This window comes from Euprymna scolopes, chromosome 32 (assembly GCF_053919585.1).
Source record: "Euprymna scolopes isolate OS-2025 chromosome 32, ASM5391958v1, whole genome shotgun sequence".
Lineage (NCBI taxonomy): Eukaryota > Metazoa > Mollusca > Cephalopoda > Sepiida > Sepiolidae > Euprymna > Euprymna scolopes.
In genome coordinates this window covers 57983474-58003753 of record NC_136513.1, presented here as the reverse complement: position 1 = coordinate 58003753, position 20280 = coordinate 57983474, and the positions used below count along the sequence as shown (strand labels likewise).

The window sequence follows — 20280 nt, the reverse complement described above, 5'->3', positions numbered from 1 at the left end:
TGAAATTTATTTATTATCAATAAGTTTTGTATTGAAATTTATTTATTATCAGTAAGTTTTGTATTGAAATTTATTTATTATCAATAAGTTTTGTATTGAAATTTATTTATTATCAATAAGTTTTGTATTGAAATTTATTTATTATCAATAAGTTTTGTATTGAAATTTATTTATTATCAGTAAGTTTTGTATTGAAATTTATTTATTATCAATAAGTTTTGTATTGAAATTTATTTATTATCAATAAGTTTTGTATTGAAATTTATTTATTATCAATAAGTTTTGTATTGAAATTTATTTATTATCAATAAGTTTTGTATTGAAATTTATTTATTATCAATAAGTTTTGTATTGAAATTTATTTATTATCAGTAAGTTTTGTATTGAAATTTATTTATTATCAATAAGTTTTGTATTGAAATTTATTTATTATCAATAAGTTTTGTATTGAAATTTATTTATTATCAATAAGTTTTGTATTGAAATTTATTTATTATCAATAAGTTTTGTATTGAAATTTATTTATTATCAATAAGTTTTGTATTGAAATGTATTTATTATCAGTAAGTTTTGTATTGAAATTTATTTATTATCAATAAGTTTTGTATTGAAATTTATTTATTATCAATAAGTTTTGTATTGAAATTTATTTATTATCAATAAGTTTTGTATTGAAATTTATTTATTATCAATAAGTTTTGTATTGAAATTTATTTATTATCAGTAAGTTTTGTATTGAAATTTATTTATTATCAATAAGTTTTGTATTGAAATTTATTTATTATCAATAAGTTTTGTATTGAAATTTATTTATTATCAGTAAGTTTTGTATTGAAATTTATTTATTATCAATAAGTTTTGTATTGAAATTTATTTATTATCAATAAGTTTTGTATTGAAATTTATTTATTATCAATAAGTTTTGTATTGAAATTTATTTATTATCAATAAGTTTTGTATTGAAATTTATTTATTATCAGTAAGTTTTGTATTGAAATTTATTTATTATCAATAAGTTTTGTATTGAAATTTATTTATTATCAATAAGTTTTGTATTGAAATTTATTTATTATCAATAAGTTTTGTATTGAAATTTATTTATTATCAATAAGTTTTGTATTGAAATTTATTTATTATCAGTAAGTTTTGTATTGAAATTTATTTATTATCAATAAGTTTTGTATTGAAATTTATTTATTATCAATAAGTTTTGTATTGAAATTTATTTATTATCAGTAAGTTTTGTATTGAAATTTATTTATTATCAATAAGTTTTGTATTGAAATTTATTTATTATCAATAAGTTTTGTATTGAAATTTATTTATTATCAATAAGTTTTGTATTGAAATTTATTTATTATCAATAAGTTTTGTATTGAAATTTATTTATTATCAATAAGTTTTGTATTGAAATTTATTTATTATCAATAAGTTTTGTATTGAAATTTATTTATTATCAATAATCAAAATAATCAGATGAAAGAAGAAACAGGCGATTTTGACCAAAGTTAACACCTTACACAGCCAAACATCAAAAGTGTATTTGAGAAGTTTTATTACCATGCAAGCCAAAAGATCCGACATATAAAATCAACATTAAGTTCTTTGATATGACAGGAGCACATTCGAGAATAATGTTTCTGTTCAGACCACAATTGAAGCATGATACTTGACTTTTTCATTTTAAACTTAAATTCAAGCCATTATATATAAAAAATAATTTTAAAAAATCAATAGTAGGTTCTCTAGTATAATATATTTTGAACTTCTTCACAGTGAAGACGCATGTGAAGCTTTCTCCATGTGCATCACAAAGGGCCTCCAATTAGACAATGCAATCAATCGATTTGATTGAAAAATGAGCGATTTCATCGATTTTGATGACAATGAAAATACTGGAGTGTGAAACATTCGTTGATCATCATTCAGTCCCAGGCAGCATCGGGTATCCCTGCTAGTATTTAAATATATAAGCATATAACACAAAATTCTTTTAGATAGTTATTGAGTGCAATACTAAAGCTATATTTTTATAGTGTACTGCTTTACCAAGAAGAGGCACTCATTTTATTGTTCATTTCAAAAAGTTAAGGTTTTATTGGCAACACACAATCGTTTCAGCTCATAAATGGTATTTAAACATATATTAATGGTTCTTAATTATGAATTACTAGCAATTCAGTCCGGCTTTGCTCTGGCCCAGTGTACTGTTCATAACTCTATGTGCATAAGGATATATATATTAAAAAATTACATTAAAATTATATTAAAAAATCTGACTCATGTCCAGGTAACATACATCTAAAATTTCAAGTGTTTTGACCCAAAATTGGGGGAGGAGTTTGGTAGAGTCTCCAAATGTCGATTCTTTAAACTTTGACCTCTTTTCAGCCAAATTTTCGCCCAAAAACTTGCTTGCTGCATGTCTGAATATCCTTTATGTAAAATTTCAAATATTTAGACCCAAAATTGGCTGAATAGTTTGCTAGAGACCGCATAGATTAAATCTTTTTAACTTTGACCCCTGGGCAGCCAAATTTCCAGTGAAAAATCGCTTAAAAAACTTGCCCTGTGTCTGAATACACTTTATGTAAAATTTCAAATGTTTAGACCAAAAATTGGCTGAGTAATTTGGTAGAGATCACAGAGGTCAATTTTTTAAAAACTTTGACCTCAATTTTGACCCTTTAACATTTATTGTTTTAGGCTCAAATCAAATTAAAAAGTTTGATCCATGTCCAAGTAACCTATATCTAAAATTTAAAGTGTTTAGACCCCAAATTGACAAAGGAGTTTGGTAGAATTTTCAAAGATAAAATCGTTGAACTTTGATCTGGTCGAAAACCGATTAAAAAGATTTTCCCAATCTCAATACCCCTTATATAAAGTCTCGAGTCTGTAGACTGAAAATTGACAGAGTTATTTGGTACACAAACACACAGACAATTTTACTTACAGCTGGGCAGCTCATCAGTGCAAAAAAGTGCATAAAAAATACATTCTTAAAGACTTAAAAGCCTATACACAGGCATTTCACATGCAGTAATCACAATTTGTTTTTGAACATACTATATATATCATGCGTTTTGAACATGCTATATATCATGCATTTTGAACTATGCTATATATCATGCATTTTGAACTATGCTATATATCATGCATTTTGAACATGCTATATATCATGCGTTCTGAACATGCTATATATCATGCATTTTGAACATGCTATATATCATGCATTTTGAACATGCTATATATCATACGTTTTGAACTATGCTATATATCATGCATTTTGAACATGCTATATATCATGCATTTTGAACATGCTATATATCATGCATGCTATATATCATGTGTTTTAAACTATGCTATATATCATGCGTTTTGAACTATGCTATATATCATGCGTTTTAAACTATGCTATATATCATGCGTTTTAAACTATGCTATATATCATGCATTTTAAACTATGCTATATATCATGCATTTTGAACATGCTATATATCATGCGTTTTAAACTATGCTATATATCATGCGTTTTTAACTATGCTATATATCATGCGTTTTAAACTATGCAATATATCATACGTTTTAAACTATGCTATATATCATGCATTTTGAACATGCTATATATCATGCATTTTGAACATGCTATATATCATGCATTTTGAACATGCTATATATCATGCATTTTGAACATGCTATATATCATGCATTTTGAACATGCTATATATCATGCATTTTGAACATGCTATATATCATGCATTTTGAACATGCTATATATCATGCATTTTGAACATGCTATATATCATGCATTTTGAACATGCTATATATCATGCATTTTGAACATGCTATATATCATGCATTTTGAACATGCTATATATCATGCATTTTGAACATGCTATATATCATGCATTTAGAACATGCTATATATCATGCATTTAGAACATGCTATATATCATGCATTTAGAACATGCTATATATCATGCATTTTGAACATGCTATATATCATGCATTTTGAACATGCTATATATCATGCATTTTGAACATGCTATATATCATGCATTTTGAACATGCTATATATCATGCATTTTGAGCATGCTATATATCATGCATTTTGAACATGCTATATATCATGCATTTTGAACATGCTATATATCATGCATTTTGAACATACTATATATCATGCGTTTTGAACATGCTATATATGCGTTTTGAGCATGCTATATATCATTCATTTTGAACATGCTATATATCATGTATTTTGAACATGCTATAAATCATGTATTTTGAACATGCTATAAATCATGTATTTTGAACATGCTATATATCATGCGTTTTGAACATGCTATATATCATGTATTTTAAACATGCTATAAATCATGCGTTTTGAACATGCTATATATCATGCATTTTGAACATGCTATAAATCATGCATTTTTAACATGCTATCATGTGTTTTGAACATGCTATAAATCATGTATTTTGAACATGCTATAAATCACGCATTTTGAACATGCTATATATCATGCGTTTTGAACATGCTATATATCATGCGTTTTGAACATGCTATATATCATGCGTTTTGAACATGCTATATATCTTGCATTTTGAACATGCTATAAATCATGCATTTTGAACATGCTATATATTTTGCATTTTGAACATGCTATAAATCATGCGTTTTGAACATGCTATATATCTTGCGTTATCACTTATTGTTACACTTCAATACCTTTTTTGTCAGACAATTAAATTAAAATTATTGCAATTAAACAATAACACAAACAATATAACATCCTACAATATGGTCTTCAGGAAAAAAAGAAACAAACAATAATATAAATATTATAAATCATTTGGAAACGAAGGGAACACCACAAATAATAACTCATAATTAAACAGTATAGGAAATATGGTCAACATTGATAGTGGAAGATGGATCACCCCACCAAATAGTGATAATATAAATTATAGATAGAAATTGATCCTTAATATTAATAAGGATGTGAATAATATGCAAAACACTAGAAAAAGGAAAATGACCTTGTTCAACCCTCCATTTAGTATTATGTAAAAACTGGTATTCCCAAGGAATTTCATAAAATAATTGATAATAATTTTATGAGAATGCAATACTAATAAACTACTTAATAAAAATAAAATAAAGTTATCTTATTCCACTATGATAAACATTAAAAAATCTAATAATTTCCTCAACTAAATCAAAACATAGGAAACTAAAGTTGAATACTATGAATCAGGAGAATTTAAGACTTGAAAGAAAATCTAGCTGAAGACATAAAGATGAATCCCTATTGAAGGTGAATGTCTGACAAAAAGTATTGTATATAAGTGTAATATAACAGCGAGTGATAAGTCATTAGCATATATTGGTTATATGGACTGCTGTTCAAATTCAGATACTATAACCATATGCCAGCAATTTAAAAAAACATGTAATATAGATATGAATAAAACCACTATATCACTAAAGTTTCATATAAACGCACTTAAAGAAAGAAAAACAAAAAACAAAAAACAAATAGACTGCCTTCATGAAGGCTAGTAAATACACTTCTAATAAAAGATGAAAATGTAACTCATGTATCACAGTAAAGATACTAATACATTAGGGTAATATTATAAATAAATGAAATAAGATATTAGGGTGTTACTTATAAAAGGGAAAGTTTCAACATCAAAAATATTATATAAAAAAAATCAATAAAATAAACGGTTATATAGAGAAAATTATAATAAATAGAAAAAGGAGAGCATATATGTAGCGGTCGCTGTTTACACCTTGGTGTCCAAAATAAACATCCATAAGCTCATTTGTATGCACATTATCAGCGCATATACTACTCTGATTAAAAATAATTATATTTTGAACCAATTAGAAAATTGAATTTATTTGAAATGGTCTTTCTGGGAGTAACTTTGATCCCTTAAAAGAGTCAGGTTTTTCTTCAATAAACCAGTTGAGCAGAAATCCACCAACTGGCACCCATTGCAGCTCTCTGTTGGGTTTCATTTCTGTTGGTATACTATGCATACTCATACTTACATACACATATACTGACTATTCAAATCACTACGTTCTTTTCTGCTTAATCAAAACCTATTCAATGAAATATTCAAACTTCCTCACTGAACTCTATTCCTAATATGAAATTCATTTAAACATTGACTCTTATAAACAACTTTCAATGAATTATAATTTATATTTAACTGAGCAGAGAAGTTTTAAATAGGATTTCCTGACCGCTATAATACACAGCTCTTAATTAATTGATTCAGACTTCTTCAATATCTCCACTAAAAAGATTTACCCACTTGTTTTTTTAATAGAAATCTAAAAAGTTCAAATATTCTATGTTTTTTTTTATTGCTGGAAACTTCCATTTTACACATATGTAACCTTCTTAGTCACACACAATATAGTTTCCGTTCTGCCAGATCTACAGCAAATGTGCTAATGGTTATATCTCATAGGATTAGTGAATCTCTTGACAAAGGTTTCCTTTCTAGAGCAATTGCTCTTGATATATCAAAGGCCTTTGATAAGGTATGGCATAAGGGCCTACTTAACAAGATTTCCAACTACGGTATAACTGGAAATGATTTCTCAATCATTAAATCATTTCTAGGTTCATAAGAGTAGTGGTTTATGAGCAGAAATCAGAGGCCCTCAGTATTAATGCTGGAGGCCCTCAGGGGTCCATCCTGGGCCCACTCTCTTCCTGATCTACATAAATGATCTCCCAAAACACATACTTAAATCATTCATTGACATCTATGCTGATGACACAACCATCTATGGCAACACAGCAAAGGCTGTAAATGACAAAGTTCTCTCTGATTCTCTCTCCTCTGATCTTGAGCGTGTGGTACAGTGGGGGAAGAGATGGCTGGTTACTTTTAATGCATCTAAAACCAAGCTCCTATCTTTACATCATCAATGCTCTGATCCCAATCTGGTATCAATTGAAATGGATGGCTCTCGTCTAGGGGAAGCTCCATGTTTTGATAAGCTCTGGGCTTGATCTTTACTCCTGACCTGAAATGGAACACGTACATCAAGTCAGTTGCCAAGGTCGCTGGAAAAATGTTAGGATCCTTCTACTGCTCCAGAAGATATTTATATAAAAACCAAGTACATCCAAGCATGGAGTACTGCTGCAACATCTGGGCAGGAGCTGCTAAAAACAGCCTATCCTGCCTTGACAGAGCACAAAATAGGCTTTGTGGCTTAGTGGGGGATGCCCTTTTCTCTTCCCTGCAACCTCTCTCCTACAGGAGAGACATTGCGAGCCTGTCTTTGTTTAATCGTTACTTCCATGGCACGTGCTCGTCTGAGCTCCAATCTCTGCACCCCCCTCGCCAATCTTTCACGAAAAACACCTGTCTAGCTGAAACCACTGCCAAAAATTTTCCCCACTCTTTGTCTGTGCCAAAACGAAAACGTAGATTCCATGAACAAAGCTTCTTTCTTAGAAGTGCATGTCTGTGGAACTCTGTTCTGTTTGTCTATTTCCCACCTGACTACAACTTGGATGTCTTCAAATCAAACATAAACAAATTCCTGATGAACCGCCCCCTTAAGTAAGATGCTTTATCAAATCTCCAATACTTATGTACTGTACACGCAATAACTCTTATCTCTGAGTGGCTTCCGGGCCTTGATAAGTGGTGACCACCTTGTAAAAAAAATATATATATATATATATATATATATATATATATATATATAAAATATCATGCTAAAATCAAAACACTAATATTAAACCCTCTCCAAATTTCAGAAACCTCAAATATACAAACATTATATACTTTATTAGAAGATAATTGATTAGATGAATGGATGCAATGACTATTACCAAATAATATACATTAAGTAATAAGTAAATTATATAACTACGGCATATATCATAATTAAAATTAAATATAGAAATAATTGAAATTGATGATGCATAAATACAGGAATAATTGAAATAATAGTTTTGACATGGACACACAGTACTGTAATGTGTGAAATGTAAAATAGAATGCATGATATAATGTGTTATATGTGAATTAAAGAAAATTTATGATAGTACTAATATGCATGGAAAACAAAGTGAAATTATGAGTATCTTACAAAACCAAACTAATTAGTAAATAAATGTAAAAGGAAAATAATGACTAGGAAACGAATATTAAGTGGTAAAATATAAAGATTAAGTGTGTGTGTATATACATATATGTTTGTATGAACTATAATATTATCACTCAAGTTAAATAACAAGTAGAAACAGGATAGCAATTATTATTATAAATATTGTATGTGCTAATGATTATACTAAATCTTGTCTACCCCTTTTGCTAACATTCGATGCTAGGCGACGCATTTATTAGTATGACTATTTGAAAAGTATACTTAAAAATGGAATGGTGTCAACAGTTTTTTTTTTTTTGCTTTTTTTGCAAAAGGAATATGAGGTCTTGAATTCAAAATTAGTAGTGGTTGATCGGCAGAAATCAGAAGCTCACAGTATTAATGCTGGAGTCCTTCAGGGGTCGATCCTGAGCCCAACTCTCTCTCTAATCTACATTAATGATCTCTTACATCACATCCTAAGATCACTTGTAGACATTTATACTGAATACTCTACCATCAATGGCAACACTTAAAAGGCGGTAAACTACCAAGTTCTCTCTGATTCTCTCTTACGCATGACAGACCAACCTAAATACTATTTTAAACTTAGGCATGACAGACGTATGAAATGCTATTGTAACCTTAAGAGTGACAAACCAAATCCTTTAGTTAAACAATAATTCAATTTAGATGTTTGCAAGTGAAAATTGTGAAAGACCAAACTAGACACTTTCAAATTAAAGCATGATGGACCAATTGATGGAAACTCTAGCAGTATGACAAACAGCAGAGCCAAAGTAATGGATCTCAAAAAAATTAATATTTACTTGGTTGAAATATTTCATTCTGATTGGATCAAAATCTTGACTGGTTGCCTATATTAGACTTCAATCAATCAGAAAGAATTACTAAATGGAGCAAGCTATATGGTTGAGTGCACGTGCTCTATCCTTAGTGAGATGCATTGAAAGTCCCAACTTGCAACAGGAACCTATATCATTCACAACTGTTATACATATTATTAGCAGGTAAACAAAATTCTACTGTAGCATCTGGCTATCAGCAACTTCATAAATGACACAAGAGCTTTTAAATAAAGCAACACATATCAGTCTTACAAATCTATGGATTTACAAGCACTTTCTTCATTTTGACTTTTTAACTCTTCTAAACAAAACAACATTCTTTGTCTTGACATTTTGAACTTTTCTTAACTCGTTTTTTGCTTAATTTTGTTTTGTCACGTGTAGATGGAGATGTGTTGAAGAATCATTGACAAAATTTACTATAAAATCAAGGATTACAGTGGTACTCAATTGTAAAACAGTTTGTTCTTAATGAAGCTAGTGATCTTTTATATATAAAAATAAGGTGTTTGCGTATTTACCTAAAAGTCAGAAACCAGACAAGACAGACCGAAAAGCTGATACATTCTTTTAGAGCAATGCTTTGAACAGATTATGGAAACATTTTTGGGAAGAGGAGTCACCAGGAACAGAATTAGTCATCAGGTTCAACACTTAGCATTTTACTTTTTTGTTATTTTTCTTTTCCAATGATCTCTGGTGTGAATGCTGTTTGTGAAAGAAAGAGAGAAGAGGGGTGAGAAGAGAGGTAGAGATAAAACTCTTCTATTATGTTATCCCTGCCCCAGGTCGACTTACGATGTGTGTTCATCTTATAGTATAAAAAATCATGCAATACTCATAATTCTTTTTCATTGCCTTCTAGGATATATTTTTTAGTAATATTTATCGTTTTAAGTATTAACAAGAAAAAATTTAGTTGTGAGGTGTGTTAACATTTAAAATGATTTATTTTTTATGTTTTTATATTTGTTTCATGGACTTTTGGTGTAAAATGGTATTTATGAGAGAGGGAGAGGATGATTGGGAGAGATAAATAGAACTTCCATTTTGTTATCCATCCACTCAGACAACACCAGATAGTCAAGTTCTCTGTTACAATTTTTATTTGTCCCTTTTTTTGTGTAGTAAACTTGGAAATTAATTAACGGATCAATATGAATTTTTTTAATACAGCTGATAGGTGTAAAGATGATTGGTATGGACTTAATGCAGTTTTACATTTAGGAAACTGAGGCACTTTCAATTTGGATGAAATTTTTACTTTGGTATCAGACATTAATTTTTAAATATTAAATATTTCATTCTTTTTTTAGTAGTATATAAATGGAGGCATAATATGGGCACAACTATAATTTGAAAATTCAAATATTTCCAAGTGGTCCTTATATTTTGCGTTACAGTACTAACCCTATGTGGGTTTAACCGGATTCCTCCAAAGGAAGAAGTTCCATGGGAGTATGAAATTCACATACGGTCCCCAGTCGCATGTATATCCCCTTTAGGGGAGATGGCGACATTAGATTTTTGCAACGTCCTCCAACATACAGTGCTTGGAATTCCCAAATTGGTCACCTATCTGATACTGACCAGACTCAACGTTGCTTAACTTCAGTGATCTAATGAGAACTGGTGTGTCGATGTGATTATGCCGTACATATCTTTATATTTTATTGCCTTTAATTCTGGATAAACGGCAATCTAGTAGTACATAAGAAATGCTTATGTTTTTCAACAAGACATAACAACTAAACATAATATATTGCGTCATTTGTTGTTGAAGTGAACATAGACAATCTTGATATTGAGTGAGTGTGATTTACTTCTGAGATTGCCTACTCCTTGTGAACTTACATTTCTTCAACTTTATCCTGTGGACCCTGGATGGTGCCCATGACGGTGCTGTGATCGGAATTGCTCACCCAGCCGACCAACTGATTTTTTTTGGCGATTTCACGAGTGCACTGAAAATGGAGAAAATAAAATAATTGAAATCATTAGGAAATCGCTAAAAATGAAAGAATTTTTGGGCGCTTCTGTGAAAAGGACTAAAATCCAAGGGAAGTAACTCGGTTTTAGTAAAGTACCGATAAGCGTAAAACATACGTAACTTATTAAATGGTAGTTGTTTTACTTAAACAAATTTATTTTAACTTATTAGATGGCAATTTTAATGATGAAAAGCAAACATAAATACTTATTACAATTAATCAATTTAGCAATGAAGCATTATCAGTGGGAAATTTTAAGAATAATAATAACAAAACAAATGCAAGAATTCTATACCTAAACAAAGATCAGATTTTATTTGTAAAAGAATCTATAATATAAATCTCACTTGTCTGTTTAAATGTATGTATGTATGTATGCATGTATGCATGTATATCTGCCTAAAACTTTCGACAGAGGCAACAAATTTTCAGGAGATCAGTATCGTTATGAAGCTTGACCCTTCGGACGACAAATATCAAAAAATTGGATAAAAACATTAATTCCTCACCCTTAACTGGCACTTTTATACAGGGAGAGGTTGCATTTTTCGCCGATATTTTAAAAAATCATCCCTTCTTTTCGATTGACTAGCCTTAATTTAAATCTTTGCCACTTCCTGCTGGGCGGTGAGCACAACAGCAAAGACATCATTTTTTTTTTTTGCATTCTTTTCCTCCTTCACGGTAGGGGTTCGAGCCTGCCTGCCTACTACCACTTAATTTTTTTTTGTTTTTGCTCAACATACACCTACTAACATCCGGGCAATGCCAGGCACCCAATATGTTTTATTATTATCATGTCATTTAACGGACGAAAATGTAGCAAGGTTGTCTAATAGTTAAATAAATTTGTCAATTAACCAAAAAGAGTGTTAACTATATGAGGGAAACATCTCTCTTTTTATGTTCTCTGTCCCAGAAACTCTGTTAAATGAAAGTAGAATATTTCACCATTTGTTCGAAACAGTTTTTGTACAAGTCATTTTGCAGGGACTCCATTTATTTTAATGTAACTGATCAATTAGATATGATGCTGTTCTAGACAAAATCCATGATTGAATTGTCGAGAACCAGGTTTCCTGTGCATTTATAGTATTCTTGGATTCAATTTATTATTATCATATATTTTCTAAGAGGTGGTTATTGTTTTTGGTAATTACACATAGACCCCCCCCGAAAAACATCATAATAGTAATCATAAAATGAATACAACAATATGTGATAGAATTTGTTATCATTAACCAGTTCATTTAATTTTTGTAGTTTGTTAATTAACATTGTGTTTCATTGTTCTATTTGTCGTCTAATAATGTTTCATTGTTCGATAGATTAAGTCTAATCTTTATTTTCATCTTTATTTTCTTAAAATTGCCGTCAAATCAAATCAAATAAAATTGTTTAAAGCTGACAATTATTGTCTAATAAGTTGTGTACGCTTTCAGCGTCGCAACTTTTCACTTCAATTTATAACGTATTTTATTTGGTTACTTCCCTTGCATTTTTAATACTTTTCACATAAATGACTCAGATTCAATTAATATTCTGCAAAGAATAAGGGAAAAATAAAAGAGAGCAGGAGGAAAATAACTAGGAAAGAAGCGTGTATCTTCTGTAATTGAAATGCAGTTTATTTGAAAATTAATTCAGATTTAAAGTTCATGAAGAATTCAGTTTTAGACCAATGTGGTATGAACAGGTTGTAAAATGTGCAGGAGAGATTATCAAACTTTTAAGAATATGCACGGAGGATAATCAGTGTTCTACTACTTTTAAGAATTTCTGGTTATTTAATTTTTCAGCCCTTTTTAGTTTGAGATGACAACATGTCATATCAAGGGGATGGGTAATCTAGTTTTACACGTTTTTTTATCATTAACAAAACAAAGATTTTTTTAAAATTTGTGTTTAATTATGTACACATAAATATATATATATATAGATAGATAGATGAAATAAAAACGTTTATCATTCTTAATATATATCTATATATACAAAAATGAAATTGTCTGTCAGTGTGAGGAATGGATTCTACCAAACTCCTCTGTCTATTTTTGGTCTACAGACTTAAATTTGGTATATAGAGAATTTGGACCCGTGGAACAAAATCGATTTTAATTTTAGTCAGTAAAAATAGTTGCTAAGGGATTTAAATTGATAGAAAAAAACACCAGAACTTGGCATGCACAATTTGACTTAAGTACTCTTGTACGTATGCGCAAATATCCATTTTACAACATAATTTTATTAGTTTGTATGAGCATAAGGAGATAGTACAGATGGTAATGAATAAGGTTGGACAGCTATATATTTTGGTTTCGATTCTAGCTGATGGCATCCAAGTTATATTTTTTCCTTTTGAAATCACTAATATATATTGGGTACAATATTATTGGTAGAGAATTGACTCTATAATAATAAATATGGAATCTGAATGAATAAAAAAAATCATATTTAAGAGTATTTTACAACTGGGCAACCTGCTAATAGCTGCCCTGATGAGCTGTGATACAGCGAAACAGTACTGTGTGTGGATGATTATAAATGCTCCCTATCTTGGGTTGAACATATGGGGAACAAAATAACAAACTGCTGCTAGCATAAAAAGCAATGTTCTTTGTGTAAAAAAATGGCGTTTAGATCGTTTGGACAATGTTTTGCATACCCATCTCACCAGCAGCAAAATAGCATAATGGTGAGAAGCGCTGTCACTTGGCTTGAGCAAGTTGCTGGTCTAGCCACACTGATGAGCTGTGATACAACGAAAGAGTACTGTATGTGGATGACTATATATATATATATACTAGCAAAAGTACCCGTCGTTGACTGAGTTAAAAAACAACCTACAGAAAATGGACTCTGATTTGATTTATGAAAGTATGATAGGTTATGAAAAGGAAGGGTTGCAAATTTGGGTTGAATTTGGGAGTATCAAAACTAAAGCAAAATATGATGAAAATAAAAATAAAATAGATAAGCACCATAATTTATTATACCATACGCGTTCATACTGAAACACTTATCACAATATTCTGTGGATCTATATTAAAAAACCGTGTTAAAATTTGTGACATATTTCCATTCTATGGAGGTCAGGTGCAAACAAACACCCCATAATTTTATTATACCATATTTCTTCAAACTGAAACATAATTATCAAAGTATATTTACGCAGATAGATATGAAAAGTCTTTATTAAAGTGTGTGCCTATTTCCATTCTATGGAGGCCAGGCGTGAATGCAGACCCCACAATTTTATTATACCATCCCCATTTAAGTTAAAACATACATCAAAGTATTATTATGTACATCTATACCAAAAACACTTGTAAACGTTTTTTTTTTAATTTTTAAATTTTTTATTTCCATACTTTGTGGACCAGGCACGTACGCAGACACCCAGAATTTTAATGAATTATCGTTCTGCCAGATCAAACATACCTATTCCTGTGTTTTGATTCATCTTCTATCATTATATGTAATCAGTTTTTTAAAATAGTGAACCATATAGGAGCCTATTCGTGACCAGACACACACACAGACATTCCCCTTTATTTCTATATATATATATATATATATATATATATATATATATATATATATATATATATATATATATAACTTGTTTGATGGCATGTGAATAATACTTGAATAAGGAATGGAGTGGATTTTAACAAACGCAATACATATGGGACGATTCCAAAAGTTTTTGCAATTCTGATACAATTACTGATTCCATACTAAATTCCCGATTCTGATTCTTTATAAATCATTAATAATTTAACTATATAGTTGTAATTTCCCTTGATTACCATAAAGAATGAACGTGCATATATTTTCTCAGATGTAAAAATATACTTGTGAGCGATGATCTATATTTGACCAGCAGTTTAAAATCAATAAGTATTTATTATTTTATCATTACTACTAACAGTGGAAGATCTTGTTTAAAAAAAATCAGAAAAAAAGAAAATTAAAAATCATTTGTGGCATCAGAAATTAGACACAAATTTTTCCGATTCCAATACGGATACACCAAAATGTTCCAATTTTTGATTCCGATTAATCATCCTAACTCCTCCTCAAATGATTAAAATTTTGTATACTTTCCTAACAGGTTCATAAGAAATAAATTTTCAAAAACAAGATTTCTATTTTATACTAGCAGGCCGCCCAGCATTGTCCAGTCGTAAGCTACGCTTATTTATGATATTTTGACTCATGCAGATTTTGTATTTATTATATTATATTGGACCCAATATATAGTAATGATTTTAAAAGTTTTCAAAAAAAAAAAAAACAAAAAAACTGATTTGTGCACCGCCACTGAGAATTGAAACCAAAACGTTTAGCTTATAGGGTGTAGTTTGCTTGAAGCATTGTATAGTATGTAGTTAAATAGAATTGTAGAAGACGGCACAATGCAGAAGTAACGGAAAGACACAAGCTGAAGCAGGTGAGAAATTTATTAATACAACTTATAAATACATGTGTACATATTCATATTTCATATATGCAGTATATTTATATTTGCACAGTGGTAACCTGGGAAAGTCGGTCTGGTGGTATGTTCGTGTAATATAATATTTCAAGAAAGATTTCTTCGTCAGATATTTACTTGACTTTGACAAACGTGCTGTTGTAAGCAGTAACTATACTGCCGCAAATCATCGCTCGGAACTTGTGGGTAGTATATGATTAGGGTTTTTTTGTTTTTTTTTCTTAATTCTTATTTTATATTTCTAAATTATTTATTTTATTTTATATTGTATTTTATTTATGTTTTTTTTTGTAATAATAGTTTATCTTTGGTTCAAACGTGTTGTTGTAAACAGTAAAAGTATCGGGCTAAATAATTGTCCGGACCTTGTTGGTGGCTTTTTAATTTATTATGATTGAGTTTATTTTGTTTTTTTTTTACTTATTTTTATTTCTAATTTATTTATTTGTTTTATTTATTTATTTATTGTTTTTTATATAGTAGTTTATGTTTATATTGAGATTTAATTAACTAATTTATTTGTTGTTTGTGTTTCTGCGTTCTGTTTGGGGTGGTGGGAGCATAGACTTAGAATAAATCGGTTGGTCAAGGGAGACTACTTGATGAGTTGTTACTGATATTTCTTCTCAGTTAGATGTATAATGTTGCATTAATTTTTTATGTATTTATTTGTTTGCTTATTTATTTTATTTTAGTGATATTATTCTCATTCTGGGGGTATTTTATTTAATTCGTTATGTAGTGTATATATACTCATTTATGGATTCTTGTATCTTTTAATTCAATTATATAGTAACTATAATTATTTATTTATATATGCAATGTGTTATGACGAAGTGGTTAGAAGTTATTTCGAGAGTTTTAGTAATTTTTATTTTTTTTATAATGTATTTGTTTATTTGAGTTAACTTGGATTTCTGTTTTTGGTGTATTATGTCTTATTGTTATTTGCGGTTAATATTGTTAGGTTTACTCAGAGAAAACAATTGGGTTATATTGGGGCATATAAACTTATAAATTTGCATGAGTCATATGCATGTAGCCGTGTAGCCCACACGCTCGCACCATCTAATTCATATATCTTAGGCTTGCTATTTAATTGTTATACATTGTTATTATTATTAATGTGTAGTAATCTTGAATAGGGATTGCTTATTTATTATTTTGTTTGTTTATTTATTTTGGTTTATTTTAATTTAATTTGGATTTATTTTTTTAAATTTTATTTTGTTTGTTTATTTATTTTGGTTTATTTTAATTTAGTTTTGGATTTATTTTTTTAAATTTTATTTTGTTTGTTTATTTATTTTTTAATTGTATTATACAATGGTGGGATGGTGTGCATTAAGTTGAGAATGAAGAGCCTAATTCATGTCGGCGATTAATCTTGGGATGTAATTTGGCAATCAGGATTGATTCTTTGATACGAAGGTTGCCAACATTGCGTTCGGTGGCTAAAATATCTACTCTGATGGATTTGTTAGTGTTGCCGCATGTGTAAAGGTGTTTGCGAACAGAAGAGGCTTGTGTTTGTATGTGTTCTTTTACTCTAATGTGCAGGTGTCTCACTGAGCTACCGACGTATGATTGGTCACATTTGGTGCACTGTATGCGATATACTGTGTATGTACGGTGGCACATGTTAGTGGTGTTCATCAGGCAGTTAGTTAGGGTGCAGGGTACGTTGCTTAGGTGGGTTTTGCGTTTTGACAAATGCTGTCGTAGTGATGGCCCGGTGTGTATAAGTTGTATGTCTAGACCCTCTCTGTGTATAGCTTTGCGGATGGCTGTTGTGATCTTGTCGTTGAAATGGGGCAGCTTTAGAAAGCAGGTGTTAGAGGAAGAATGTTGCGTGCGTCTTCTAGATTTATTGAGGTTTTCAATGGTTGGTTTTGGGTATCCATTGATTTCTAGCACTTGGTTGAATTTATTTGTGTATTTTTATCCGCTTTATTGCTGCATTTGTTGCGGATGCGCGCTATTTCATTCCTCGCATAGCTTATTTTAGCTTTACGGGGAAAGGCAGATTTATAGTGTACGAAGAGATCTGTACAGGCGGCTTTCTTGTAGAATTTGGTGGATATATTACTGTCTTCCAAGATCTTGAGGCTGAAGTCTAAAAGTGCCAGGGATCCAGAGCTGTCGAGGTGCTCGTTGGTGAACTCAATGTGTGGGTCGGTGTTGTTAAACATGTTAAAATTTGAGTTTGCGTCCTCCCGGGAAGGTGTTAGGAGTAGGATATCATCAACGTATCGCGTGAAGAAGGTGTAGGAGTAGCAAGAGTTGAGGGCGCGGCGTTCGAGTTTGTCCATGAATGCGATAGCGAGTAGTCCTGACAGGCTGGACCCCATAGGCAATCCCGTGATTTGTTTATATGTGCTTTGTTTGTATGTGAAGTAAGTGTTATCTATTATTATTTCTAGGAGGTCATGTATGTCAGTTCCAGTGAGGCCAAAGCAATAGAGGCTACAGGACGAAATGCAGTCGGTAATTATGTCAATTGCCGGGTATGCAGGGACAGATGTGTAGAGGGCAACGACGTCTAGGCTGAAGGGATATCTGTTTTGCTTGAGTTGTTCTGATGTAAGTGAACGTAACCTAGAGATGACTTCGTTAGAGCTGCTGACGTGTCCTGGGAAGGTTGGAAGAAGTGGTTTTAAGAGATGGGAAAGAAGCCAGGAAATTTTGTAGAGTGGTCCTTCTTTGCTGGATACTATGGGTCATATTTTGGTGGTGGGGCCTGTTTTATGGGTCTTAATGAGGTGGTAGAATGTGGGAAGTCTACTGTTTCTTGTGGTGAAGTTGTGTCTATATTTGCTAGGGGTTCTCCTTTTGTTGCAAATGTTGGTCCAGGCTGTATTGATGCGGTGTTCTATTTGTATAGAGTAAATGTTGTTAACTGGTGCGTATAGTGTGTCATCGCTAAGGTGAGAGAAAGCAAGTGTGTCGTATGTGGCCTGTGAGATCACATAAAATTCTTTCCCCTTGTCTGAGGGTAGGAAGATGAAATCTTTGTTTCTTAGGTTTTCTAGTGTAGTGCGTTGTGATCTTGTTAGGTTGGGTATAAACATAAACTACTATATAAAAAATAAATAAATAAATAAAACAAATAAATAAATTAGAAAAAAAAAAAAAAAAAAAAAAAAAACTCAATCATATTAAATTAAAAAGCCACCAACAAGGTCCGGACAATTATTTAGCTCGATACTGTTACTGTTTACAACAACACGTTTGAACCAAAGATAAACTATTATTACAAAAAAAATAAATAAAATACAATATAAAATAAAATAAATAATTTAGAAATATAAAATAAGAATTAAGAAAAAAAAAAAAACCCTAATCATATACTACCCACAAGTTCCGAGTGATGATTTGCTGCAGTATAGTTACTGCTTACAACAGCACGTTTGTCAAAGTCAAGTAAATATCTGACGAAGAAATCTTTCTCGAAATATTATATTACACGGACATACCACCAGACCGACTTTCCCAGGTGACCACTGTGCAAATATAAATATACTGCGTATATGAAATATGAATATGTACACATGTATTTATAAGTTGTATTAATAAATTTCTCACCTGCTTCAGCTTGTGTCTTTCCGTTACTTCTGCATTGTACCGACTTCTACAATTCTGTTTAGCTTATAATTTATTTTTTCCTTTGCAGTTAATGACTGAGTTATGAAGACATGTTTACTGCAAGGCTAAAAATTAAAACATGAAACAATAGCTACTACATTACACATGCATATTCGTAATGCCAGCGTTCGACCTTTACCTGGTAAATTTCATTTTTTTTTTTTTTTTACACTTTTGTACTGATTTTCTTGAACTAAAACCCAAATATAAAGTTTAGCATTGGTTCAAATACCTTATATATGAAGTTTCATGTCTGTAGACCAAAAACTCTAGGAGTTTGGTAGGTAACATTTTTTAAACCAAAATATTTACATATACATAAATATGTATGGAAAGAGATTTTTGTTTACTATAACCTTTTTACGCAAGTATAAATCATTTAGAATATCTGCATGAATATAATTACACGTAATAGTTAACTAAAGATGATCATCACATAAGAAAAACGAAAAAAAAAACTAATAGACAATTAATATGAATGTTTTAAAGAATATGCGAATTAGCTAGATCTTTTGCTAGTGAATACAATTCCACAACCCATACATAAGAAAGTTGTATTTACTTTTTAAATAAATAGAAAATGGTTTTTAATATGAATATCAATACACACACAAAAAAATTTATTGGAGTGTGTATATTTATATATATATATATATATATATATATATATACTAGCAGGGGTTACCCGGCGTTGCCTGGGTGATCGGCCCCCCTTCCCACTCCGAGGGGTAACAAAAAAAGTCACCCCTCTGGATTTACATGCTTGGTGCTGGCCTCCCCCCTTCAGGGAGAGATAATCCCCAACCCCACCTTCAGGGAGGAGGGTGCCTGGAGGCTTCTCCCCCACCCCCAAAGAAAAAAGTCACCTCCTCCTGGCCTCTTCGCCCCCCCCACCCTTGGGGGGGGACACCGGCTCCCTCCTTTGGGGGGAGAAGCTTCCCCTTTTGGTGGGGGGATGGTGGCGTGGCCTTCGTTATAAAGTTGGCCGGCCAGTTGAAAAAATGACGTCATCGCCGAGGTCCCAACAAGCAAGATATGTGGAACTCTTAGACTGTCAAGAATGAACAGTAGTTTTTACAGACAGCGTTACAAAACTTAAAAATTGGATTGAAATAAAGAACACGATAATTTATACTGAAA

At 30.7% G+C, this 20280-nt stretch overlaps 1 long non-coding RNA gene across 1 annotated transcript in view; it reads right to left on the bottom strand.

Annotated features, from left to right (window-relative positions):
- LOC145256378 (uncharacterized) overlaps positions 1-20280 on the bottom strand; it is a 40629-nt gene that overhangs the window by 7496 nt on the left and 12853 nt on the right. The window contains exon 2 of the long non-coding RNA XR_013863984.1: positions 10861-10970. This is a non-coding gene — a long non-coding RNA (uncharacterized LOC145256378). The remainder of the gene's footprint in view (positions 1-10860; positions 10971-20280) is intronic.